The following is a 27,462-nucleotide window of genomic DNA, read 5'->3' as shown; positions in this document are numbered from 1 at the left end:
AGTATTGCAGTAAGACTTATTGCAATATGTTACCTTTTTTCAACTGCAAGTTATATATATTGTCAACATGTGTTTTATCTAATAAGATTCAGTTTTCATTCTGTTCATTTCAGAGTTTTTATTCACATATCTTGAGGTCAGAGGTCAAGGGACCCCTTTGAAAATGCTCATGCCAGTTGATCCTGGCTAAAATTGAACGTAACATTGAGGCGTTTATTTAGCGTTCTTCCCGACAAGCTAACATGACATGGTTGGTACCCATCAATTCCTCTCTAGTGTCATACGATACCAGTATCTTCTCTCTTTAAGCTTTAAGACTGAGTCCCACCCCTATTACACACATACACACAGTAATGATGCCTGAGCAGAGGTTTAGGATGTTCCCTTTTTTTTTCTGCACCACTTACCTCTCGGATGAACTGAGTCACTGCTGTGTGTCAGTATGCAGCACCGCCTTATCCTGGATCACAGCGCTGATACGTTTCATCCTGGGGATTTCACGGCTAGCACGGGACACGTCCTGAACCCGATGGGTTGTTGTTATCTTTATAGACAGCCACAGGGTTCTTAACCTGTGCACTCTTTGTTCTGGTCGGACAAAAGCGGAATCTCCAGTGCCTCTTTTCTCCAGCTCTTACCAAAAACAACTTGGAGAGTCTGTGAATGACAACTTGATTGTTTTGACTTGAGCCAAGATGTTAAACACAGATGTAAGACATTAGCGGCGCCACAGCACAACAGACTGTAAATTCACTCTCGCTGCCGGTGTTTGATGTTGAACAAGCAGAGTGACGATCAAAAGGCGCAGCTTGATATGAGCGGAATTAAACAGCAGCGAGGAGACAAAGATCTGAAGAGCAATGTGACAATGAATAGAGAGGAAGATGCAACACTGTTCTCACAGCACGGACAGAACAAGTGCTCATTTATGTTCAGGGTAGGGGAAGCACGTCCCCGCTTAAAGACCTTATCCCATGCAACAGCTCAACACAAATCAGAGAGACGAGGGGAAAAAAAATTCCCGGTTGTCATGGAAACATCGTCTGCCCTGGTGACATTGCCCTCATTGTGACAGGCGCTTTCCTTTACAACGACAGGTGAAATGAAAAACAGCCAATTCTCATTCTCTACCAGTCAGCCATTATATATGAACCCTGCTCTTCACCCTCTCTATCTCTCATCCATTTCCCCATCTTTTATTTGCTGCTCCCATCTTAGGAAGACAAACCTCCGTGTCTATCTCCTGTTCTCTCAAAAGAAACCCCAACACTAACTCGGGAGAAGTTGTTTATAGTGCGCAGACAGCTTCCTCCTGGGGTTCTGGTGTCCCAGAAAGCCTTGCAAATGCAGCGGGAGATTAGCTTTCTGAAATCTTTTTTTTTTTTTTTTTCATCCCCCCCCCAAAAAAAAGAAATACTGAGGAAATGGATGCAAAGTCGTTGATCATTTGTTATTTATATTCATCTGACACTTCCATATGGATCTATTATCCTTCCCCATCTCTGTAGGGAACATTTTAAGAACAAATACTGGAGTACCCTGGAGGTATATGGAGGATAACACTCAGGTTGACAGGTGAAGCCCATCATTGATAGTTATATACTGTATAAATTGAATATAGTGCTTTTTTTAGTCATATAATATGTGTGTATGTGTGTCTATGTGTACACAATGCCTTACATGTGCATTTGACTGCATGTTTATATCATTAACTGGTTATAAGATGTGGAGGTAGTCACTGTGACGTCACCCATTGGTTTGTGGACTAAGGTTTTGACAAGCCCCCAGGAAGAGCGTCGGGCTTTGAAGCAAATTTTCGTAGTGGCCAGACGGTAGTACTACAACTTCCGTATCCGCCATGTGATGTCATTGGGCCCAACAATATACTTTTTACCCCCAATAGACTTACACTGGGAAAGAGACGCCTATAAATCAGAAGATATTTTATTGCAGTATGGGCACTTGAATAGCCCTTATTCAAATCATTAGGTCTTAAAAGTTGTAAAAGGCACTACTAGCCAAATCCAGAGTTATTTCCCTTACTTTGTTCATGTAACTGAGCCCCAGACCAAGGGTGGACTTAGAGCTGGGAGGTGGAGTTAAAGGAAACGCTACTGCGCCTGCTCTATGTGCCCAATGGATTGCCGGAAGATCAGAGTACCATATCACTCAACAGTCGAGCAATTTTGGCTTCTTGCGCCACTGAGCAACTCTCATAGGAATGAACAGGAGCCCGCTTCCAACGCTGTATCCAGTTCTCTTTATGCATCCATGGGTTTTGAAGCCTTGATTTGGGCATTTTGGCTGTTGCCATCTTGTTTTTTTTGGAACCAGAAGTAACACAAGAGGGTGGAGTTAAGTACAATCGAACACTGAATAAGACATCTTTAGGGGACAAAAATGTTACAATTAACTCTCGTGAACTGAAAACACACTGTGAAAGGGGTAAAGTTCAAAGATGAAAACACAGACAATACCCAGACTGGACAATGCCGTGGTAGCGACCTGTCAATCACAAGGTAGCCACACCCTAAAGCATACCCTGCTTTATCATCTATTTGAATCTAAATGGGACCATAATTTACTAAATGAACATCATGCTGTATTGAATAAGACTTGAAACTAGCAATTGAGACCATAAACTCATGTTTACAATGTTTACTGAGGTTATAAATCAAGTGAGAAGTAGGGTCATTCTCTCATAGACTTCTATATAATCAGACTTCTTATTGCAACCAGAGGAGTCGCCCCCTGCTGGCTGTTAGAAAGAATGCAAGTTTAAGGCACTTCCACATTGGCTTCACTTTTCAGACCCGGAGGTTGGTTTTATATAAAACACTGGTTTATATAAAATGACATTGGTGGCACATGAAAACTAAATAGAGGGAAACTAATATGGAAAGAATTTGAAGTTAGAAAATCTATGTAACGTAAAATTGCAAATCTCACACCTCTTGAATATGTTTTGAGGAATTCTAACTTCATATTAAGCACGGGAGGAAAACAAATCATGGATTTGCAAGCAGGAACAGATTTCCTCTCAAGTGAAAATAGGCGCAGCTGGCAGTTCTTGACGAGATTCAGCTGTTGCACATCTGAAACTCAATTTGAAAGGGGACTGTGACAGGTGGAAATAATCGTACCGCACTCTGTGGGAGTGACTGTTGCGAGACATTCAGGAACCTGGACAAACTGCACGTCAAAATTTAGTGTGTTGTCTTCTGTTGAAAAATCCGTCGGGAAGGATCAATAACCTTAATTTGCAACAGATGCCTTGGAGTTCTTTTTTTTTTTTTTCCTTTACTCTGTGGAGTATTTTGATAGATCTTATACTGTGTCAGTCATGTAGTGTTTACATGGTTCACTCCCTAGCTATTTGAAACAATAATTACTGGTACAATACGCAGGTTTTCATTATTCTCTGATAAGGTAAATCAGATAGGACTCCTTGGTCTTCTTATACTCTTCTGTGAGGGAGTGAAGTACTAAAATTAGCAGTATTAGGTGTGCAGATTATATATTCCTGCTGAGAAGAACAGTGTTTATATCATTATATTGAGTGTCTCTCTTTCAGAAAGACGTGGATTAATTTGACCCTGCAGGGGATGTGTGTTTGCTTGGTCAAGATCCTGATGGGAAGTATGGTCCAGGATGGTATAGCAGTCATTATACAGATCAAGCCTTAAGTGGATCAGTTCATTCAGGAAAGCCCACTGGTAGTCACGGCATGGGAAGTGTTTACTGCTCAAGTGTCTACTTGTGGGTATTAAACCAAACCCCGTGCAGAAAGTAGGCCACGCAAATGATGCCGAGGAGGCCCTGGGAAAGAAAGAGAGCTATAGAAATAAAAAGACACAGAGAGAACCAAAAAAAAACCCACACAGAAGAAATGGGCCACACTTAACAGGCCAAAAAAAGTGTTTTTGCACCAAAATATAGTCTCAAAGAGGAGATGCAAAGCCGGTGAATCACGGCATCAAATATACAAGAAAAATGTGGGAGAAAGAGGCGGTAAACTGGAGCAGACTAAACAGATTTATGCTCAGTGCTCAGGGACTGTGGTGGTTAAAGTCTGCCGACTAGAGCGTAGTGGTGAGTCACTATATACACCAGTTAGAGTGCAGAACCTTGAAAGCTCCCAGATCTCAGAGCCACACAGCCTTGGAGTAACCTGGGATTATAGGCAGGAGTAAGGAGCTAGAGACAAACTCACCAAGCTGTTACAGAGAATCGACAGAAAGCTGACAACTCTGGCTTGTGTTTTGGCTGCGCTCCTTCTTAGAGGGGGGATCACTCTATCCATGGGTTTCCCAGAACCTGAGCTGCAAGATACGCTATACCGTTCACGTCTCAATCGTAAACCCGTAAGTTTCCACCTGAAACCTAAAGAGGAAAAACATCTGAAACTGATTTTTATCTCACCTGAAACACGAGTTCACCGAAAAATGCCACCAAAAGCCTCATCTAATATGGTGAAGGCGATCACGACTAAGGTTTGACATTTGGAACATTATTAGAGAGGAGCACGGAGGAAAAGGGATTTTTAGCTGCTGGAGTGTTAAAGACAACTTCACCTCGACCCTCTTCTGGTCTCTATTTCAGACTGTGTCCTACCCCCATGGAAATAAGAGGTCAGAAGTGAAAGAAAGAATATATAAATATATATCTAGAGGGTGACGATGAAACGGACAGAGATAGAGCGAAAGGCAAAACTGGCAACTGTTCTGTGGAAATGCAGCAGGGATGCAAGATGACCTTGATACACAAATAGCCCATCTTTACAGGGGAAAAAAAAAAAGGGAAAAGATGAAAAATTATCCCTTAAGATATTTATCACATTATGGTCCATTGGCGATATGGCAGATCTGTTTCAGGTAATTATTGCCTTGTATTCTATCATATTTTTCATCAGCTTTTTTATACACCTGATGGAGTGAAGGTGAGGTAGGAGCTGACACTTAAGATGCATGTGCAGTATCAAATCCCATCAAACTTACTTAACTCCATTAACTTTTTACTAATACACCGTCTTTAGGATTCAAATGATATGGTAATTTATCTTTTAAGTCTAATGATGTTTTCAATACAAACATAATTGAGGAAAAAAATTGGGAGATTAATACCACTGAGGCAAGAATCAAGCAAAATGATCCACAAACTGTATTAAAAGCTCCCAGCAATTTTAACTACGCAATGTGTAAATCTAGCAAAGATCTTTATCAGGCATTGTCAAACCACCATTATAATGCAGAGATAGCAAAATGTAGACAGACAGCCATCCCTCACTCAGGTGACTGTGATCTGCATGATTGAGTGTCAATCTACTCTCAAGGTGGTCCAATCAGAGCGGAGCTGAACGACCCTGTATGATGCTCCCACATGGGTAACAGAGCACGCCTCTATGAAAAGGAGCTAGAAACATCAACATCAATATTAAACAAGCATATATTAAATATAACATAAGAAAAATAGTAAAATGTATTAATATATATATTCTGAAAAAAAATAATAATAGTAATTAATAATAATATTCATTATAATTAATATTATTGGCCCAAAAAAAAAAAATATATATATATATTATTTTTTTTTCAGGAATATAGGCAAGTTTCGCTTAGCAATAAGCCACAATTTGAATTAATACCTACATATTAAACACAATAAAAGGTTGAGTTGAATTTTATATCATGAATCAGAAAAAACATGGACAAATTATCAAGAAAACTATTGTATAAAAAATACAAAAATTTAGAAAAAAGTAATATATTACTAGTTGAAAAATAATATAATTATTTTGAATTTTTCTATATAGTAGTTTTTAGGATTATTGTTTAGTTTTTTTCCAGATGACTTATGTGATTTATGATATCTATACATTTGACTCATTGTTTGGTTTTATATTTGATATATGCATGTTGAATATTGAATATATATTGAATAATATGGATTTTGATGTACCTATTTTTTTATTAACACTTTATAAATTTGCAGTAGCAAATATTTGCCTACACATTCAGTAGACACGGAGCAACATTAGTATTCATTTGGAGTCATGTTTCTGTCCACCTGACAAGTTGAATATTTTGCTCTCCTTTTAGCTCTGTTTTTTTTTTTCTCCATCAACTCGTGAGAAAAAGATCCAGCCATTTAGCCATTACATGTTCTACTTTATTCACCATCAAGTCGCTAACTCTGTCTGTCTTCCATTTTGTGCTGGGCAGGTAGTGTACAGTTATCAGAGCTGCAAGTCGGTGGAAATCCTCAAGGGGGTTCATCACTACATTAATGTTGTCAATTCATCCAATGGTAAAATAAATAAAGTGAAATAAAATAATATTTTTGCTTTGCCATAATATATACAATATACAGTATATCTACATTTGAAGTGGAGTATTTTACCTTCCCCGCGAGAAAGACAAGCAAACCCTGATGAGTTAATCATGCAGCTCATTATGAAGCCAGCATGGTGCGTGAGAATGTCAACAGTTAGTCTTGATCAGTATTCACAGTGCAGTCGTTCTGAATGGCCATGGCCACAAGTGGAATAACTGCCTCATTATTCTGGGCACAGAGTGATTGGGCTGGGCCTCAGCTGCCGTGCGGCGTCATTAAAGTCAGCATCTTTGAGCTCAGCAGCCTTGGCCCTGCTTACAGCTATACTGCCGTGGCCTGTTTTCTTTTTCCCGCCATGCTGGAGGGATGCATCCAGTGCTCTTCCGCGTGCCAGTGTTTGCAGATTACTGCCGTGATCTGCACGCAGGAGGTGCAGCGCTCGAGGCATTGTGCCATCCAGCAGCACGGTGACCACCTGCATTGTATATCTCTGAAGACAATGTGGTGCGAGGCAATCTCTACTGCCTACAGCTGGGCTTTTGTCTGCTCCTCCAGTGGCAAGGCAGGCAACGGCACAGACAAAACCGTAGCTTTCGCCTGAGCTGCCCTCTGCAGCGGCATGTGCTATGTTTATCACCTCGGAACATATTGTCACCGTTCGGTCAAGCCTGGAGAGATGGCAAAACCAGACAGAGCAGGAGAGGAAGGCGGGAGGAAGAGACAAGAGAAATATAGATGGAGGGAGAGCATATCAGGGAGAGCAGAGGAAGGGAAAGGGGGCATCAGAAGATTGGCGAGTACGTCATGGACGGGAGGGAGACTAATTAAGGAAGGCTGGATTAATTAGGCTTCCAGTCTGCCTGCCTCTCATACTCCCACCGAGCTTCATGCCAGTACACAGGCCCCCGAACCAACTCCCAAATGCCAGCCCATGTATTGTGCACACATTTCCCATTCATTCACCGGAATGTCTGTTTTTTCACGATCAATGCAGGCCACCGTGGGGGTTTAAAGCTACGCTGTAAATTACGGTAAACACCTTAAAAAGGACAGACGTAACCTTGTGCTCGCCTGCGCGCATGCAATTTACTGCAACCCATACGTGCTTAATGATGCTTAAATTTGCAATAAGGTGAAATGTTCTCCAGCTGAGGGACATGGCCTTTGCTATGTGATACAGTGCTCAGGTTGCACGGTGCGTTTCTGGTCATAATTGAGTCCAAAAAAGGAAATAATCAGCCAGTGATGGGGCTGCGCGTTATAGGCCTAATTATTCTATCCCAATATAGGTAATTTCATACCTCGATAACAACATATCACGACATAGCATGTTTTCTGGTAATTCAATAAAAAACAAAGTCTTTATGAAATAACCAAGGCTGGTCTCATACACTGTTAATAGCTATATCTACTAAAAGTAATGCAATGTAATTTGTGTACATCCCACTAACTCAATTTGTATGTAATCCACATAATTGTCAACCCGGAAATATATAGAGTGAATGAAAATCTGAAACCAGAAGTCAATGTTGATTTATTTGTCACATGACTTATAAACTTAAGTGACTGCTCTAGTAACTTAAGTAACAAGTAGTTATTTTAAACCAAACCACGGTCTTTTCCAAATCCCAACTACGTAGTTCTCTTGCTTAAACTCTAAAGAAGTTGTTTCCCCTGAAGGCGGAAGTTTATTTTGAAAAGACTGTATGCATGTAACGAGCGGAATTTGAGAGGTGTTGCTGGACATTCGTAGGAAAAGAAACAAAAAAGGAGGAATAACTTTCACATAAGATATCATACAAACCATTGTATGCGGATACGTTGAATAATCACATGGTAAAGCCTATTTTTGTATACCCATATCTCAACAGGCAACAACAGCTGTCAGTGTGTCAGTGTGCCGACTCTGACTTGCTCAAAACTGCATGGGATTATCATAAAGTGGGCTTGTATGTAAAGTTCCATAAGATGCCAGTATCTTCACTATCTTCTCCAACTTCAAAACTGAGCCTAGAAATCGCAAGTTACGTTAATGCATTATAGAAATTAGTGTTGTTAAAACAAATTTGCGTTAACGTGTCAGTATCGCTTTAACTTTGACAGCCCTATTATGTTTATATGCATGCACACAAATACAGAGTAATCAGATTAAGACAATAGTTTTATCAGATTTTCTGAAAAGTTTGAGTTAGTATGAGCTTGTTTTTATCTATTTAGACGATATCTCGATGTATGATTTTATCACAATACCATTTAATTGAAAGACAAACAATTATCATATTGAATTATCGCCTAACCCTAGCCAGTGCAGTTAGAAAAAAATATTTTTAATATAAATAATTTAAGCATTTTCTAGAAATGACTGACTGAAATAATTAATATTGCAGTTTTATGTCCAATTCAATTACTTCTCATTTCTCTTGACTTCAACTGACATATTTTCACTCTTTAAAATAAAACTTAAATGAGCCATTTATAGACAAAAAAATTGAGGTTTTTGCAGTGTGCGTGTGGGTGAACTCCAAATGAATTAATATCTGCTATTTATTTCACATCTTAACACAGCACAAAAGACTAATGATCTTTCCCAAGTTACATCATCACCTTTGTTTTGTCTTCCCACTCACCCATTTGTTGCCCTGAGTAAATTAATTCAACGCCAGTCCGTCATGTCGAAGAAGGTTCTTGCACAGATACAATAACACTTCATCACCATATTATTCAAAGCAATGCTTTCGGCGGTTTCTTTCCTTCTTCTGCGTGATCAAAATGGAATGAAAAGGCTTAGCAGACGATATGAGATCGGCGTCTTCATTTCAATTTCGACAAAAAAAACAACCAAGGAGACAAGTGGACCCTTTACACGGTGTTCAAATTAAGCCGGGGAGCTCAGCTGTCACAAAAGAGAGCAGAAATCAATATTGGAAATACTATGGAGGAGGGTTGAAGTTGTAAAAGTGATAATTATTATTTGTGTTAACAACAATAATTATACTCATGTAATAGAATGTAAGAGATTCAAGTCATTGTCCACAACAAGTAACATAGGTTGCTATTCCAAATGGTCTGTGAGCTTGATTTTTATTCAGTGTTTTATGTATTTTAAATAAAAGAGGAACATAATGAATTGCCTCTATAATTTCTGGTTCATCTAATGAATCCATTGCAAATAATTCCCCTTAAGAAAAGTCCCCTCCCTCGCTGTTGATGACAGAGACACTCCACTGCCTTTAGCTCTCCTTCACCTAACATCCTTGGCCTCGTCTAGGGTGCAATATGATGGGATGAATATTTATTGTGGGTCCTGGCTTTGATGGGGCCGCATGGAAAAGGTTGGAGGAAAAAAAACAAAGTGGGGAGAAAAAGCTGGTGTCGCCATTTCTGGCCTGATTGACACTCCAGCTCGCAGCAAGTAATTCATTTTGAGAGGGAGGCACAAGTGCCCCCTACTCCTTCTCCCCGGCACAAGTTTATGATAATCCTAATAAATTATGATGCGCTGCACAGACATTAAAAACTCTGATTGGCACTAAATCAAACAGGCTGCGCCTCTCAGGTCAGAGAGGGAGCCGAGAGAGTGACTGCGTGCGAGCTCTTTCCCCCACTCCAACTATCAATTTCTCTCCGTCCTCAAATCCCACATCACTCCAGGTCCACTATGCCCGTTCCTCTCCTCTCCTCTCTGTCCTTTCGTCTGCTCCTATCTTTTGGCTCAACTTGTAATTTTCCATTGTGTCCTTTCTGTGCCACACTGACTTGATAAATTTAGGTGACAGCGTGAAATGTTCCCCCCAGAAAAAAGTCGAAAAGACATGGAGTAAGGTCTTCTGGGAGTGTGTGTTATCGTACCTTTCCTGTATTCGTCACAATTTTGCTCCGTATGTATTTTTAACCTTTTGGCAGGTGATTTAATTCACGGTTGAAAGGATAACCAGATTGACACCCACCACTTTAATCTTACTTGAGCACCCATGCACACTGTGCAGATTATTCTACCATCAACTATAGCGGTCATAGGTCCAAAACATCAATTTGTTAATCCAAATCTGGTTAGCCTGATGTTGATTACTGCCCTGTCTGGGCCCTTATTATGTGGCAAAAAGTCCACCTGCATTGATTAAAAAGAGTGGAAAAAAAATCTGTTTAACCGTTTTTGGGCAGTTTTTAGAAAAATATGAGACTTCCATGATCATTGGTCAACACATCAGTGATGCTTCTCCGCTCTAAAGATAGCATCACTGTTAAAAGTTTGAATCCTTCTTTAGACGCGTAAGGGCTCGATTATGTCACGGCAGAGAAGCTGCATTGTCATATTAGACACGCAGAAGTGAACAATCCAATTAATCATAATAGAATCGAAGGAGAGCAGCTGAGGCGATTAAAATTTTCTATTTGCATTGATTGTGATGCAGTCCAAAAAGCATCCCGTTTCAAATGTTCCACATTGAGAAGAGCATATCCTCCCACTCGGTGAGAGCACCCAGTAAATCACGCTCCCTGATGAATGTTTTAATGCCGAGGGTAGCGACCCCATCCATTCGCGGACAGACCGCTTGTTAATGGTTATAATCAGTGGCAAAATAGCGGCGAGGAATCATATCTCAAAGGCTGCATATCGGGGAAGATGAATGAATGAAATATCTGACACTTTGCGGATGAAAAAGGCGGTCTCTTGATGGGTTCACCCACTGAATCCACTTTACCCATTATGAGGGACAGACAGGTTGACATTTTTTTTTTAAATTGGGTGCAATAAGGGCTGAAACTGATGATCATTTCCATTAGAGCTGTCAATCGATTACAATATTTAATCGTGATTAATCACATGATTGTCCGTGATTAATCCCAAATGTATCGCACATTTTTTAATCTGTTCGAAATGTACCTAACAGGCAGATTTGTCAAGTATTTAATACTCTTATCAACATTGGAGTGGGCAAATATGCTCGCATTATGCAAATGTATATATAGATGTATTATTGGATATCAATTAACAACACAAAACTACAATAAATATTGTCCAGAATTCCTCACAGGTACTGCACTTGGCATACAAATATCCTCAAATCATAACATGGCAAACTGAAGCCCAACAGTCAACAACAGCTGTCAGTGTGTCAGTGTGCTGACTTGACTATGACTTGCCCGAAAACTGCATGTGATTATCATAAAGTGGGCATGTCTGTAAAGGGGAGACTCGTGGGTACCCATATCTTGAGGTCGGAGGTCAAGAGACACAAATTTTGCGCAAATTTGGAACGTTATTTAACCCCCTTATTGACAATCTAGTTAGCTATGACATGGTTGGTACCAATGGACTTCTTAGGTTTTTTAGTTTCATATGATACCAGTATCTTCTTTGGAGCTTTAAAACTGAGCCTGCTACAACCTCCGAAAGATCAATTGCATTAACGCGTTAATGAAATTAGGGGCGTTAAAACAAAGATGCTTTCATGCGCTATTATCGCATTAACTTTGACAGCCCTAATTTTCATTATTGATCAATCCATTTGTTTCCCCCCGACCATCACATAAAACAAGCCTATATAAGCTGGGTCAAACCAATATTTTCCTTTGTCATACAAGTCTAAAGGCTTATGATTATCGCTTGATTTTCTTTTCTCTCTATTTTCTGTTCATCTTTCTTGTCTTATGGAAACTCTATGCCATGTCACATGACGGTATGCTCTTATTTTAAGTTAGTTTTGACAGTGAATTATGAATGAGTCTTATCGATATGTGCATAAGTGATGGGTGTTTGTAGGATGTATTGATGTCAACTTTGCTGAACTATCCCTCTGTTTTTTCTTATGTTTTTTTCCTATGTCTAAAATTTTTGATAGATACCTACAAATCCTGCATTTTACATTGCTGTAATTATTTCAGGTAAAATGCTGCATGGAGAATGCCACTTTTCATCCTTTTTCAGATTATATAATATATATGTGTAGATATAGAAACAACCAATACAACAGATCCTCGCATTTGAGAAGGTCATGGAGCAGTTGTGCAACACTTAGAAAGCATGGGAGATGCCTGTTGCTTTTTTCAAATATATTAACAATGAGCAGTCCTAGAACATCAATTTTGTCCCCACACAAAGAGTAAGTGCCCTTTTAGAGCCCGTAGAGCACACGCCAGTCTTTCACTGCATGAGTCATTACGATAGTACCACAGAGTTCAATATCTATCTTGGAATGTGACCGTCTTATTCTTTTGTATGTACAGTACAGAACTGACTAAACCTCTCAGATGGTGCATGATTCACTGACAGCTACTGCACAAAATACATGATTACGGAGCTTTCAAGGAAAATGTACTGCATCATCACCAAACCCAAGGCTGTATTACCAACCAGGCCAAGAGTAAATTGGCCCGAGGGTCCAAATAAAAAAAAAAAAAAGGATAAAAATGTATGCATCCAAACTAGAAATATTAACCTTTTTATTCCGCCCATTCTTGTTCCTTGTCAAAACCTGACGCCCTTCATTACCCACAATACATCTCGACTGCCGACAGTTCTGAGATTCCGGCTGTGTTATGGTAGTAGCAGCTAATGTAACCTCGAGCTGCTAGCCTCAAGCAGAGATGACGGGCGATCTACAGTCTGGTAGAGCTCACTTCTTTCTAACTCCACATACACATAATTTTTCTTTTTTTACTTTTTTCAACCCCAAACCAACTCTGCCTCAGGTGACATCACTTAAGGCAATATATCAGACTTCGCGCAGCTCCCTCTTGAGCAACAAAAGGCTTTATATTGTACAACTCTTTTCTCATATGCAGTATAATCCACCAATTTCACACATCAAAGTCTGTTCGCAGGCCTTAGGGAGTTCACCTTTATCGCAAATTAGGTAATATGAAAGCACAAAATAAGTCAATGGAAAGAACCTCTGGACTTGAATTTCTATTTAATCTTGAGGCACTGTCTTGTGCAGGGGCCCTTTACCAAAGTCTAGTTTTTAACACCTAGTAATGTGCTTACTTGGCACATATTCCTAAATAAACCTGTATTGAATCAAATTACTACAAACTAATTGACACACAGCAAACCTGGGGTGATAGTATTCCATCAATGGAGCATAGGTTGGTTTCCATCAATGGAGCATAGGTTGGTATCTGGGGATCTGGGCTAAAGTGCTATGTCAACCCTGTCTCCTATAAACTACAATACCATACAAATAAACTGCATTCTCAATTACGCCCTATCAATTACGTTCGAGGGAAACATATTTTCTTTGGTCGCAGTTTTAAACATGTGATTAAAGTTGGAAATTGAATAACAAAATAAAAAAGATGCAGCAGAACTACTTAGGTTGAGTTAAAACACCATGGTTTGGCTAAAAGTAAGTATGTGTGCTACGTTATTTGAGTCATGGAAGTAAATTATAGTCGATCATTTCAGTCTCAGTCGACTAAGATTTCTTTAGTCGATTAGTAATTTTTTTAGGCTTTTTTCATGCTGAATGATTTATTTCAAAGAAAGTTGTGAGCACATCTCTGGTAAACACAAGATTTAAATTGGTGTTTTTGTGCGATTCTTTAAGGAGAAACTCAGTTTTACAGATCTGTCGATTAAATCAACTAATCCATTAGTCTATAAAATTGTATGAGTGTTAGTTTTCCTGTTGTAGGTATAGCAATATTACAGATGTTGGCACATGGCAGCAAATTAAAAGCTGTTTTTGAAGGCTAAATCTGGAATTACAACCCCTATCCATGTGAAGAATTTTAAGTGGCTCCAAGTTGATGGAGTGCTGGTTTGACTCTCCATCTCATTCTCCATAGAGCATAAGAAATATAGTCAAATGCTGACAACCTTGACACCAAAACCTTCACAACTATTTGCAATTATGTAAATGTGGTCATTCCAAATGAATGTTAGTATTACTGCATTTACTATTAAAGATGTCCAAGGACTTTGCAATGTAACAGATGTACTGATAAGGCTCAGGTGGGCTATGTACTCTTCCTCGTTTTATGATTATCATTATCTATAATCTTTTTTCACATTCCAAGAGACAGTTGATGAATACAGAGAGGGGTCCCGATCCCTAAGTAGCCTCACTAGCTTCATGGCACAATCAATCCCCAACGTATCTATTGTCAGTTTTGTCAATACAGAGCTTTTATTACCTCGCTAATTCAATCAATAAGAGGGACCATTATATTTTACCATGACATATGGCCTTTCAAATATATGACATTAGTTACATGGAGTGTGTTGCATCGTATAGGGAAGTTATTGCTTTAGTATATGTGTATTAGAGAGATATAATACTGTATTCTCCCCTTGCCTTTCTCTTGTCAAAAACTGTCTTGGGATATCTTTCTGTTTGTGTTGGAAAACCACACATGACAAAAAGAAGTGGACAATGTGTCGGGACATATTCTTAGGACAAGTGTTTATATTATGTTCCCTCGCAGCTTGGACATGTGAGGCAGGAATACTAAAGTGAAGCCGTGGGAGAATAGAAGTCATCAATCATGAGGGGTGTACATTTTCCCTGCAGTGGAAGACAACCTGAATCCAGGCTGATGCAGCGAGGCCACAGCGTGGGACGCTGGAGGTTGACAGAGACAGGTAATTAACTAAAAATAATATGTGCTTGACACAGCAGAGAAAAAGGGCTTAAAGAGGAATAGGAGACACAACGGAATGAAAACCTCCGAGAATAGCCTAGCCGAGGGAGATGAAGGTTACTTTGTATGCAGGCACGAGTGGATGCAGCACATGCAGCCAGCCTGCCCCGACACCTACACGCTGGTGAGGGATCAAACTTGAAAGGCATGGGAAATTTCATTAGATTTTTCAACATCAATATATTTCACTCACCCACACCCCTTCATGTGAGTTCTTCATGTACACAGCATAAAAGACTGGCAGCACATCACAGCAGTATCGGAAATGTGAAGTCTGATTGCTTTTTCGCTCCTGTGTTAGGATTCTTGTGCGACTCGTGTAACTTGAAGAAATGTTAAGGAGTGGCACTCTCCCATAGTGTACATGCCCTTTGATTCATATAACGTATGGGACACAATTTATTTGAATGGGCTATGAAACTGAAATAGAGCTGGGCTATATGGCCAAAAAGTTCTCTCACGATACACGCATTTCATATTGAAATTGGAAATATATATATAAATTATTCAAATATTTAATCGCGATAAATCACATGATTGTCCATAGTTAATCACGATTAATCACAAACTAATCACACATTTTTTATCTGTTCAAAATGTATCTTAAAGGGAGATTTGTCAAGTATCAAATACTCTTTTCTAACATGGGAGTGGGCAAATATGCTTGCTTTATGCAAATGTATGTATAATTGTAAATCAATTAACAACACAAAACAATGACAAATATTGTCCAGAAACCCTCACAGGTACTGCATTTAGCATAAAAATATATGCTCAAATCATAAAATGCTAAACTCAAGCCCAACAGGCAACAACAGCTGTCAGTGTGTCAGTGTGCTGACTTGACTATGACTTGCCCGAAACTGCATGTGATTATCATAAAGTGGGCATGCCTGTAAAGGGGACAATCGTGGGTACCCATAGAACCCATTTTCATTCACATATCTTGAGGTCAGAGGTCAAGGGACCCCTTTGAAAAGGGTCATGACAGTTTTACCTCGCCACAAATTTTGCGCAAGTTTGGAGCGTTATTTAGCCTCCTTTCCGACAAGGTAGTATCACATGGTTGGCACTAATGGATTCCTTAGGTTCATGATATAGCATGTTTTTTAAAAACGTAACAAATGAAAACTCAGTATTTTCCCATTTTATGAACTTGAGTGCAAAGTTAACATAAATGTTCATTAGCAGTAAATTAAATTGTGCTTTTATGTTTTCGTTGCAGCTGTAATGTTTCAATCCAACAAGTTGCATAACTAATCCAATAAATTTGACAAAATGTTGATCAAAAGTGCCCTTTAATCCTGAGAACACACACACCTACATCAGGGTCGGTGCATATAGCAGTTTTGATCCGACCACTGAGGAAAACATGCCAATCTGCTGGGCCTTGCCTCGGACTTATTATCTTACTTCAAAAAAAGCTTTGAGCCATCACCGATCAGAGGATGGACAGCTGTCCGTGGACAAAGGCCTGTGTGTCTTTGTGGACGGACGCCTGCCAATCTAGCTGTCGAGTCTGGATGACTGCCTGATTTCACTGGCTTTCTAACTGCTTCTCCTGTCCGCCTGTCCACCGCTCCATCCTGTTGAACGTGCTTCTCTGCCAGGTTCACTTGCCTACCTGTCTTACTCCACTTCAACCCAGAGTCAGTCTATCTTTTCCGCCTGTTGAATCTGCTGAGCAGGATGACTTGAATGCTGTCAGTACCAATAAAAGCACATACATCTCTTCAGTTCTGGGAAAGGGGGGACATTTTCTTAGACCTAATACAGTTACATAATGTCTAATGCATTTTACTACAATGCATTTTTTCAAAGATTTGTATCAGTTAGAACATGTGGGTTCATCCTTACTCATCCTTTGTTCAGGGTGGTCTCTAAATTTTAATTTGCACGGTCGGCCAATAGAAAACATAGACTGTTTCATGAACTGAAAACACACTGTGAAAAGGTTAAAGTTCTATACGACAAAAACACGGACAACTCCCAGACCAGACAATACTGTGGTAGCAACCTGTAGATCACAAAGTAGCCATGCCCTAAATCATACCCTGCTTTATGGTCTATTTTACTGTAAATGGTACCATAATTTAATAAATGAAACATGCTGTATTGAAGAACACTTGAAACTAGCAAATGAGACCATAAACTCAAGTCATTATTCTAACACAGTTGTATTGTGTAATACCAACACGTTCTCATCCCAATTTGTCACATATGGCCGCTTTGCACGCCCCTTGGCATCACTTTATTTTGGGCAACAAAACCACTATAGTTAGGTTTAGGAAAGAACTCCGTCATTCGGTTTACAACTATTAAGTTTATAAAGTGAAAATGAAACTGAATGTTGTGAATGTGGTGGACACGAACGAACAGCTGATTTGAAACTTAACGCATGGGACACAAACAGCGGTCTCCTGGATTAAAGCTGTGTCTTTGTTGGACCCATCCACCACCCTGCCCACCCATTATGGGTCTTTTCTCTCTCTAAACTACGTCACCACAGTCACTCTTGGCGCATTCTCTCTGTGTGTTTACTGTTGCCGGGGATGGGTTTTACATTGTAGTTAATGGTACGCCACTTGTGTCTCATACTGTTGCTAAAGGGTCGGGGAGATGTCAGTCATGCGCAGAGTGTACATGCCCACACAGTGCTGTGAAGAGGTGTAATCAGTTAAGTGGAAACTGCTGAGGGGGTGTACCAAGGACACATTGCAGTGGTGACCCCTACAAGATGATTTCTGAGTTAGGAAGTAAGAAAAATTCTGCTACACAAAATCATGCCCATTTTTCTCTCTCCTCTATGGGACTAGTTTCAAAGATAGATATGAACGTGCTATCACAAGAGACATACTGTAAATGTAAGTGGAAAGATCATGTACTTTGTTCTTTAGTTAAGAACAGATAAAAAAAAGCAGGCTGGATAACATAAATCCTATGGAGACGCAGATCTGTGCTCTTTTAATACTCCGTCCACCCACAGAGAAGTGCAAAGACAAGGCCTCTAACCCTCTCTTTTTTAGAGAGCGTTCCTCTTTATTACAGTAGTTGGTTAATTAGGACAAGCTATAGAATTGGATAACAACTCTTCCTAGAAGTGATGAAATGAGAGTTTACTTCCTTGAAAGATGCAGTCTTTAATTCTAAGTAAGTTTCTTGACACTCGGCCCCATGAAACCTATTAAATAGAAATATAAAATTGACTTTGGGAAGCTTAAATATTTTTATCAGACAGCGGCGTTATGCAAGGATGACAGGCTAATTACACTTGACTCATTGTCAATTCATTATATGGCACATCATTTTCTGGTAAGAGTGAACACGTCTCCACATCTTCAGCAAAAGTGCTTCGGAAAAATATTTATATTAAAAAAAGCTATAGGGATGGCTTGGTCGCCTTTACTTCTTCATTTTATGTTACTTTAGGCTTGAACAGATGGACTGCTGCAGGTGCTTAGATGCAGGTCCATGACTGACTCATTTTTCCCCATACTTTACAAGTATTTGAATTTTGTGACTAATGGGCAAGGTGATAGTAAGGCTGTCCAACCTTACTGAAAATGATCATATAGTTAATGAGGAAAAATGAGTGCTTCATTGGGCTGGATCCACACTAATATCTAACCTTGCTTTTCCTTCCTTCCACACAGCTACCCTATTAATATTACAAACAAGACACAGACAACCAGTCATTACACAAAACAATTTTACTTTTTTTCATGACAGTAATTTGTTTTTGAAAAATACTGTATGCTAATATCACAAAAGAGATGCAACTACAGTTACGCACTTTACAAAATCTCCATCTTTATCATTAAAAGAAAATAAGACTTAAAGCGGCAGCTGGTAACTTTTATAAAAAATAACTTGTTATCATATTTGCTCAAACTGTCACAATATCCTGCCAGTAGTACATAAGATAAATAATCTGTTAAAAAATCTGTTTTGCCTCGTGTAGTGCTCCTATAGTGGCATTTGCAAAATTCCACCAAGCACGAAGGTAAACAACCAATCAGAGCCGAGGAGTCTCTAACGCAGCTGTCAATCAATGCTAACGAAACTTGTGAAATTTTGAACTGTCAAACTAGGCAGCGCTGATCAAATATAAATCAAGATTCTATAGATACTGTACATAGGGATGCACTGATTCAACTTTTTCAGTCCCAATACCGATAGCGCTACCTGGGCTTTGGGTATTGGCTAATACAGAGTACCAATCCGATACCAGTGTATAATTAATAAGTTGTATGCCTCACTGTGTGGAAGGGTGTGATCAGGCTTGACTTTGTAAAACAGAATGAAGACCAATAAATACATAGATATAAATGTATTAATTGTTCTTTATTATCAAAATAATAAATTGTATGCTTGTTAAAAATCTTCAAAATTAACAGGAATTACAATTCAAGTGAAATAATTTTTAATGCAGCAACAAATTGGTCAAAACTTAAACAGAAATTAAAATTGCAGCATATAATGTATACAGTATAAAAACATAAAATTGAATTGAATAGATCGGCCCCATTGTCACCGATATCCGATCCAGCTATTTAAGTAAGTATCATCCTGATATAAGATCCGGTATCGGTGCATCCATAACTGTAATGCTTATTTATTGTCTCAAATGTTTTCAGAAACATAGATTAGTGTACTGTTCACCTGTAAAATGTGAAAGTGTTGTTTTCAACATGGTGGCTGAGTCACAAACCTTCTCGTTTTATTTTTTTCACAGATGACAGTTTGAGCAAATAAAAACAATAAATAAAAAATAGATAAAAAATAGTTCCCAACTGCAGCTTGAACAACTAAATTTCTTAAAACAATAATATAAATTTATATGTTTGAATCCGAATAAACAACCTGCTTTATTCCTTCTTGTTTTAAGATAGAGAAGACAGAAATGAGGAAAATCCTCAAAGAGGATGATTCATGGTTGAAAGATTCGGGTTGTTTTACAAAAATAAGGCTTGTCGGATTTATCGAGAGAGCTAGTTTGATAGGATGGAGATGTTTGCTATGTGCTTGCTGCACAGTTTTCTCTAACAGGGGGAGTTTTATATCACATGCTGCAATAAATGTAACTGTAGGATAGATGCTAGTTGAGGAGCATTTATGATTGCTGTTGCTGTAACTAAATGCAGTGTCAAAAATGCAATAACAGCCAAACACCGATCACTCTAGAGCAAGCAAGTTGTGGCTCTAATGTGATATTACCCTTTCAGCATTTGTTCCATGTCAGTAATCTGGGCATCCTTTATTATACCCAATTTATAAAAACAGGACAGTTTTTGTTTTTATGTCCATTCACATGCAGTTACAATATTTCATTCTAGTTTTCTCATCCGTATGTGGGGTTGAATAGAAAAAGCTGTGTGGAGCAGCAGTACTTGTATCAGTAGGTAGAGAAACAAGTAAGAGGCAGTAAAAAGGGCAAGAGACCTGTGTGAAACAAATCATGCATGGCTTTGAAAAATGGCTCTGAAAGTGAAGAGACCACTGGGCGAAAAAAAATAAAAATAATTGCTGAGCGAGCAGGTACAAAGCAAGTACATCCCATGCAAACTGTAAAAGAATTTAAGATGAGTATCAGCGGCGAGTAGCGAGCATAACAGAGGCAGTGCATCAGGAAGCTTAGCATTAATGATGCACGTGGGTTGCGTTGTGGAAACTGGGAGGAAAAGAAAAGAGTCTTTGCCTCTTTTCCAGGTAATGTAATTGCTGTATTGGTGATCTAACACCCTCATTAAGCATGGATCAAACGGAGGTGCAGAAAGCAGCGGCATGGAACCAGAGTGTGAAACAGACAGGATTAGCGGATGAGAGAGATGTTCTCTCACGCACAGTGCATGTTTGAAGTCTCCCACACGGCTAATTGTCGACTGAAGACACTAGCATCGAGAAGTTCAGCCTCCCCACTGAATTACAGATAGCTTACTTGCCCTTGGCTAGCCTGCCAGTGTTTGTGTTGATTTTTTCTGAGCAATTAACAATCTGACACCGTGACCTTGCACTGTAGGAAGAGGGAGAGAGAAACAGGGAGAGAGGGAAACGGTCTCATACCTTAAGAAAGAGCAACGACTGTTCAGTGACGCAGTACAAATTAGTAACATATTTTTACCTTTAAACGTTGAGCAAAAATGTGTGTGCTTTTGTATTTCAGAGTGTTACATCATGGCCTTTGACTGGTACAAAAGTATCAAATCTCAGTAGCAAAGCCTGCAATAAAAGGCATCCAGCAAACCCCACAAAATGCTTTCTCATATAATACATCTTTGACAAATCTGCAAGAAAAACACATAAGCTAGAATTCAAACTGTGGATATAAATTGAACAAGCAGATACAGGTTGTAAGCAGAGGTGCATGCCTCAATTTGCAACCCGGTCTCATGGGAAGCGTATAAATACCACGATATTACATGGACATTCCGCGTCCTAGTCGGGCTTAAAATAAGAACGTAAACTAAGTAAAATATGTAGGAAAACAACGTAACACCACAACGGAAAACATGTCACAAACGCCACTAAACAATCGTCATGTGACAAATGTCACTAACGTAACTTATAACACCAGTCAACGCCTGTCTCAAACACCTGTCTCCTGGTTAAAAGTCCGTCTTTCTCGCTTTTCATACATCACTAACTCTTACCATATAATTTATACGTGGATGCATTTAAATTGCAGTCAGGTCAGGATACATGGCGTACAAACGACATCAAAATCAAATCATAAGGAGGTGGACGGGATGGTCGGTTTGGCGTAAAAAGCGTGACACTGTCACTTACCCTAATCAAACAATGATAAGCAGTCTTAGTAATGGTTTTGGAGGAGTAGCAGAATGAAATATAAAATGTAGAGTTGAATGTCATCAGCATAAGTCCAAGCATTAGCACTACAACTTGCATTTACTTTCAGAAGCTGCTTATAGCAGTGTAGTGTCTAGCGTGTCCCGTTAATCAAATGTTAATATTCTTGTTGATTTAATTTCTGTCAACCAACTTATTGATTAAGCGACAGTTTCTCTAAACACAACAGATCAAATACAGTCTTTTTTTCCTTTTTTACGGGCATTCACTAGGGTCACTAGGGCTGTCAAGATTGGCCAAAAAATGACATTAGAATATTAGTTCTACAAAAATTAATAGGTTTGAACTATTCGAACATCCATTTTTGCTTATTTTGTCCATGGCACTGTGTCCTGACTTGAGCTGAACTTTTTTTGGAAGCCCTGTAAGTGTTTATTCCTGTTGCTTGCTTTGAAAGCGCCGCAATGGACGAGGAACGGCTGATTTGTGAAGTTGAAATAAGGAGTTATCTGATATGATACCACCTCGTTTCACAACAAAAACCTAAAAATGGTGCCAGCTGGCTGGATGGAGATCGCCAAGAAATAGCCTGAACATTTCCTTCTTGTTGCTGGCTATATTGTTTGTCTTTTCTAGTAAATATCACGATAAAGAATGTACAAATAAAAAGTACAAACATTGGAAGATAGAATGTACTACTCATCAATATTTTAAGTGGTTATGTCTCCAGTCTGATCTTGAGTGCAGAGTTGATAGATAGGTGGTTTTACATGACATAAGGACACAGTGTCCTATATTATTGATAATATAAATTGCCAGGTCAGCAATAGTCAGCAACTATTCAATGAGTACTGCAGTCAGCAGGTAGGTCAGGTGTAAAGAATTTGAGTAATTTCCCTCTATGCTTGGTTACTATTATGACTGCAGTGAAAACAACCTTAGCATGGTGCTCTGTGAGACCTATTCAGAAACTCGGTTAAAGGGCAGTGCACTCAGGAGAAGTAGGTGCCATATCATTTGTCTAGGTTTTAGCATCGGACGTCAGGGTTTCTTAAAAATAGGCACAACATTAATTAATTCAAAGACAGCTATATGCGGTGTGACATTATAGTAAGTGGATGAGATTGTAGTTTAGAAAAGGTCAGCGGCAGTAACAGAGGAAGGGATGACGAGGTAGAGTCAAAAAGGGCACATAGCAGTCCTGCTGGCAGAAATGAGTTTCGGGGCTTTTCAGGACAAGTTGGTAGTGAGATGGTAGTAAGTGAATTAGGGGTAACACTACTGGGTAGATGGCAGGGCATGCTTGGCATATCATCGAAATCATTACCAAAGAATACAATTTAAGCCACTTTGTGCCGCTTAGTTCACTCTGTCAAGTGGCAGGATACGACAAATGAGCAGATCTGGATGGACGGTGGTAGAGGTCAAAATATGATGATATGGGTTGCTAGACACATAGAAATTGTACAAAGTGAAAGAACACAACAGTAGAGAAGAAAGAAATTGTGGGAAAAAAAAGTGTAAAGTGTGGCTAGGTTATAAGATGGGAAATGGGAAACATGGCAAAGAACGGATGTTCTGACACTTGAAAAGGTGACATAGGTGGCACAGACTCAAGATCAGGTCAAATCCATATCAAGAGCACAGCTAGAAAGTAAAGAGATCAAAAGAAGATAGAAATTAAATGATACAAATAATCCTCTCTGTGGGAAAGGTTGAAGTGACGTAGGAAAATGAGGATTGCACCATCTTCGGGCAATTCACTAGAAAGGCTGCCAAACTCACATGTCGGAGTGGACCTGGGGGGCGGGGGGGAGAGAGAACAATCATGTGAAGAGGTGACTTATGGTGATGGCACAGGAATCAGAATGAAAGAAATGGTATGAGTGACACGGGAGGAATAAGCAATCCTCACTCAGGGGAGATGAACAGACCTGAGCCGCTATGGCCTCGAGCCTGAGGAGATGCAGCGAGGCTGTGAGGTGGGGAGAGAGTGCAGCAGGTGCTGCTGCGTTCTGCCGAGTGATTTATGTCCACGCTAGAGCAACAAAATGTAGAAACAAGATCGGAGCACATTCTGAGATGAACTCCGGACTTCGTGGACTGCTGAGTGATAGTTCTTGTCTCCCCTCTACAATGTTTTAAGATGAGACAGAGGGACAGATAAGGCTGGAGAGAAGGCGTTTTCAAGGATATCTCAGGAAACAAAATGGAGGAGAGTGCTGGAAGAGAAAGGAAGCCGGGCCTTCGCTCACTTTTCCTCCATATGTTCACACAAACGATTTTCCTCTAATGTGGCTTCATAATATGGCTGTGCTGAAAGAGACCAGAGGCCAACATGCCATGCTGTTGACAGTACAATCCCCTACAGGTGTATTGAGTTAATTAGCAGCTTGCAGAAAGCAGTAGAAGGAGGGGCAGAGTAAGCCTTAATTGTTTTCTTTTTAAAGCATTGTAAGGACGCTAACCACAAGGTGCACAGCTGGGAGCCTATACTGCTACATCTGCTACACTTGTCATGTATGCCCTCACCGACATTGTATAGGAATTTCAACTGGATGAAATGTCTGTCTCAAACTTTAAAGGGGACATATATATCATGCTCATTTTCAGGTTCATTCTTGTATTTTGGGTTTCTACTAGAACATTTTTACATACTTTAAGGTTAAAAAAAAACTATTTTTATCATACTGTCTGTCTGAATATACCTGTATTCACCTGAAAGTCTGAAATGCTCCGTTTTAGTGCCTGTCTCTTTGAGACCCCCTCCCATACAAGCCCAGTCTGCTCTGATTGGCTTGCGAGAAAAATACGGTGCACCTTTGCAAAGGTAGTTCTCAAGCTGTGGAAGGTATATTCTCATGAGACTGCATGTGACATAAGAAGGGGAGCCAAATTTGCATGGGTTGTTGTTTTCTGATCTAGGCAGCCCACAAAAAACTGACTGGGTTGTCTTATTTCACAGTTTGTGCGGATACCCTCCAGATACCCTCATGTATGAGCATAAGCAATGAAAAAGTGAGTTTTTTATGATGTCCCCTTTAACAAACCTAAGATATTCTGCTAAGTAGACTAGTTAAACACATTATAGACATCAACTTAACATTTCCAACATTGCAATACTCTGTTACAGTATGTTAAAAAGAGTTGTTGTTTATGAATCACAAATATTTCCCTTTTTCCCCCCTGAGTAGTTACACTCTGCTGGTTCTGTAATGTTAATTTGGCCCTTGACCCTCTTAGTATGGGTTAATTCCTGCTTTATTATGCTCACAGATTAAAGATAAAAGAGTCAGCTAAATTGCCAAGATCAATCAAGTCAAGATAAAAGGGCTAATGATAGATGCAATGATTTCAATGGTAAACGGCAGGCCCGCTTCTAGCTCTAGATGGAGAGGTGTTCTGTGTGAGGTCCGTTAGAGTGAAAGTGGGGGGCACCTTTCATAGATACCGTCTCCTACAGGGCCTCCCTGAACCGTGCAATATGAGCGTGAAAAAAGTCCGATCCAACTGGCATGAGGCATCGGGAATGAAAATGAGTGTTGGGAATGACAATCAGCCATTTTATGCTGTATAATGTGACATACTGGAAGCCAACCAATGCACTTTTTTGTTTGCCTTCACCTAGTGTGACAGTATCCCCTCCTCCCCGTCACAGCTAATTCCTCCTGATCCTCAGTGCAATAGCCTTCAATTATCTGTCTAATTGTATACAACTTTTGGCATTAACAATTCTCTACCAAACAATGTCAACATATGGTATTATGTGTGTTCCCTGAGACACATTTAAAAAAAATGGCATAAAATAATTGACTAATGACAACTGAAACTGAACATAATCTAGGTGTCTATAAAGAGTGTTATTTTCAAACCTATATTTACAACCACCCCATCTACAAAATTATATCAAAATTAAATCAATATTTATTTAACTTTTCTTTTTTTTTCAGTAAGTGAGAATACCAATTCTCCGCATCACAACCTCTTTTTAAAGTCCATCTTTATTTCAACTATCATTATGCCTTTTCTCACATAGATATGATTCCTGTGGGCAGCTGTCTCCTGTGGTTTACTTTGCAAATTAGGGCAAATTAGCTAATCACTTAAATTACAGGGGGCGGCCACAAGAACATGAACACCTGTAACAAGCTTATGAAATCCAAACCAACCTGACAACAAATACTACATCTGTGAAATGCTTAATTTTGTTGGGGCTGCAATAAAAAATGTCAATACAACAAATTTTTTTTTAGGCATATTTGTGATTTTCTGGAATATACCATATTTCACAGATCGTATCTAGCCTCTAAACATTCTATGCATATTGCTCGCTAGAGATCATACTGTGCTCCACGACAGCATGGCGTGTTGAGTTGAAGCTATAACAACATGTGTCAAAATGTGGTCATGTGAATAGCACATAATTCAAATAGACGATTGCTTGGCGTTGTATAGAATGAAGTGCAGCTGTTGAAAATGAACTTTAGCCTCTATTTTTCCCCTTCCATCCATCCAATATCACTTTCGATGGAGTTCTACATTCAACAATTCACACTAAACATAAAGCAGCACTGTAGGATGAAAGGAGGCACTCAAAGCCTATACTGTATGAGGGAGGGCAAGGCAAACAACAACAAAATAGCAGCTGTACTTTGTTGTCCCTCTTTACACTCAAACCAGTGTGAGCAACCTGCAAGTATTACACATTACCAGGTGACCTGCCTCAAGGAAAACCAGACGGTCAGTAACAGAAATGAAAAAGAATGTGAAGGACTCTGCCTCCAGCTCGCTGTGTAAACCTCTGCATTTATAGTCATTCCTCCAGAGAGAACCTGCCAGAAATCCATGCCATGTAAATGTCGAGAAAATCTAGGAACTGCATTGAGTATGAGTGGGCTGGTAATGTGAAAAATATATAGAGAGCTTATGCCACTTGGGTTACAGCTTTTAGTTGTGGGCTACTTCATCATCTAGGTGGGTTTAGCCCTACTTTAGCCCCTTATTACAACTGGGTCGGTTAATTAAGGATACAAAATACATTTCCACAGAAGCTTTGATTACGTGTAGTTTGGAAAACTCTGCAGTAGAACAAAAGGTTTAACTAAGAATGGTACAGTATGTCAGGTACACAAGAGTGTAGCAGCTGAAAGCAAGGAGAAAAAGTAGTATTCCCACATTGCTGTAGTCAGTAAATACTGTTTTGAAGAAATTCACTTGCCAGTGTACAAAACATTTCAAAGGATTCACACTCCTTATGGGGCTATCAAACACTACTTCTTTATGTGTGTGTGTGTGCATTTCACAAAATGTGCATTTTTGCTATCCCTGTGTGAGTTAAAGTGTATATGGCCAGTGCAAGTATGCATTTCAATTTGTGTGACTAATCAATTAAGCCAGTGAGCAACTTGCAGCAAGTCAGCATGAAAAGGAAGGAAAAATATCAGAAAGGATGTGCTGTTGGGGGTCTATGAGCATTAAGTATTTTCCAACTAGCTTGAGTCATAGCTATGTCAAGAAAAGTGTGAAGTCATCAGCTCAGGTGAAGCTCTATTCACATGACCAGTCTCATTTAGCATTCAAATCCAGTGTCCAGAAGTGAAACTTCCCACCAATCAACTATTGTCCCTACACAATACTGCTCATCAAAGACTGAATAGTAGTAGAGCAAACACACAA

At 39.5% G+C, this 27,462-nt stretch overlaps 1 protein-coding gene across 2 annotated transcripts in view; it reads right to left on the bottom strand.

The window, feature by feature from the left end:
* Positions 1-27,462, bottom strand: part of LOC141757397 (leucine-rich repeat transmembrane neuronal protein 4) — a 129,435-nt gene that overhangs the window by 86,994 nt on the left and 14,979 nt on the right. The gene's annotated exons all lie outside the window — the stretch shown is intronic.

This window comes from Sebastes fasciatus, chromosome 19, assembly GCF_043250625.1.
Source record: "Sebastes fasciatus isolate fSebFas1 chromosome 19, fSebFas1.pri, whole genome shotgun sequence".
Lineage (NCBI taxonomy): Eukaryota > Metazoa > Chordata > Actinopteri > Perciformes > Sebastidae > Sebastes > Sebastes fasciatus.
Note: the sequence above shows the minus strand (reverse complement) of the source record. Positions and strands in the feature narration are given on the sequence as shown.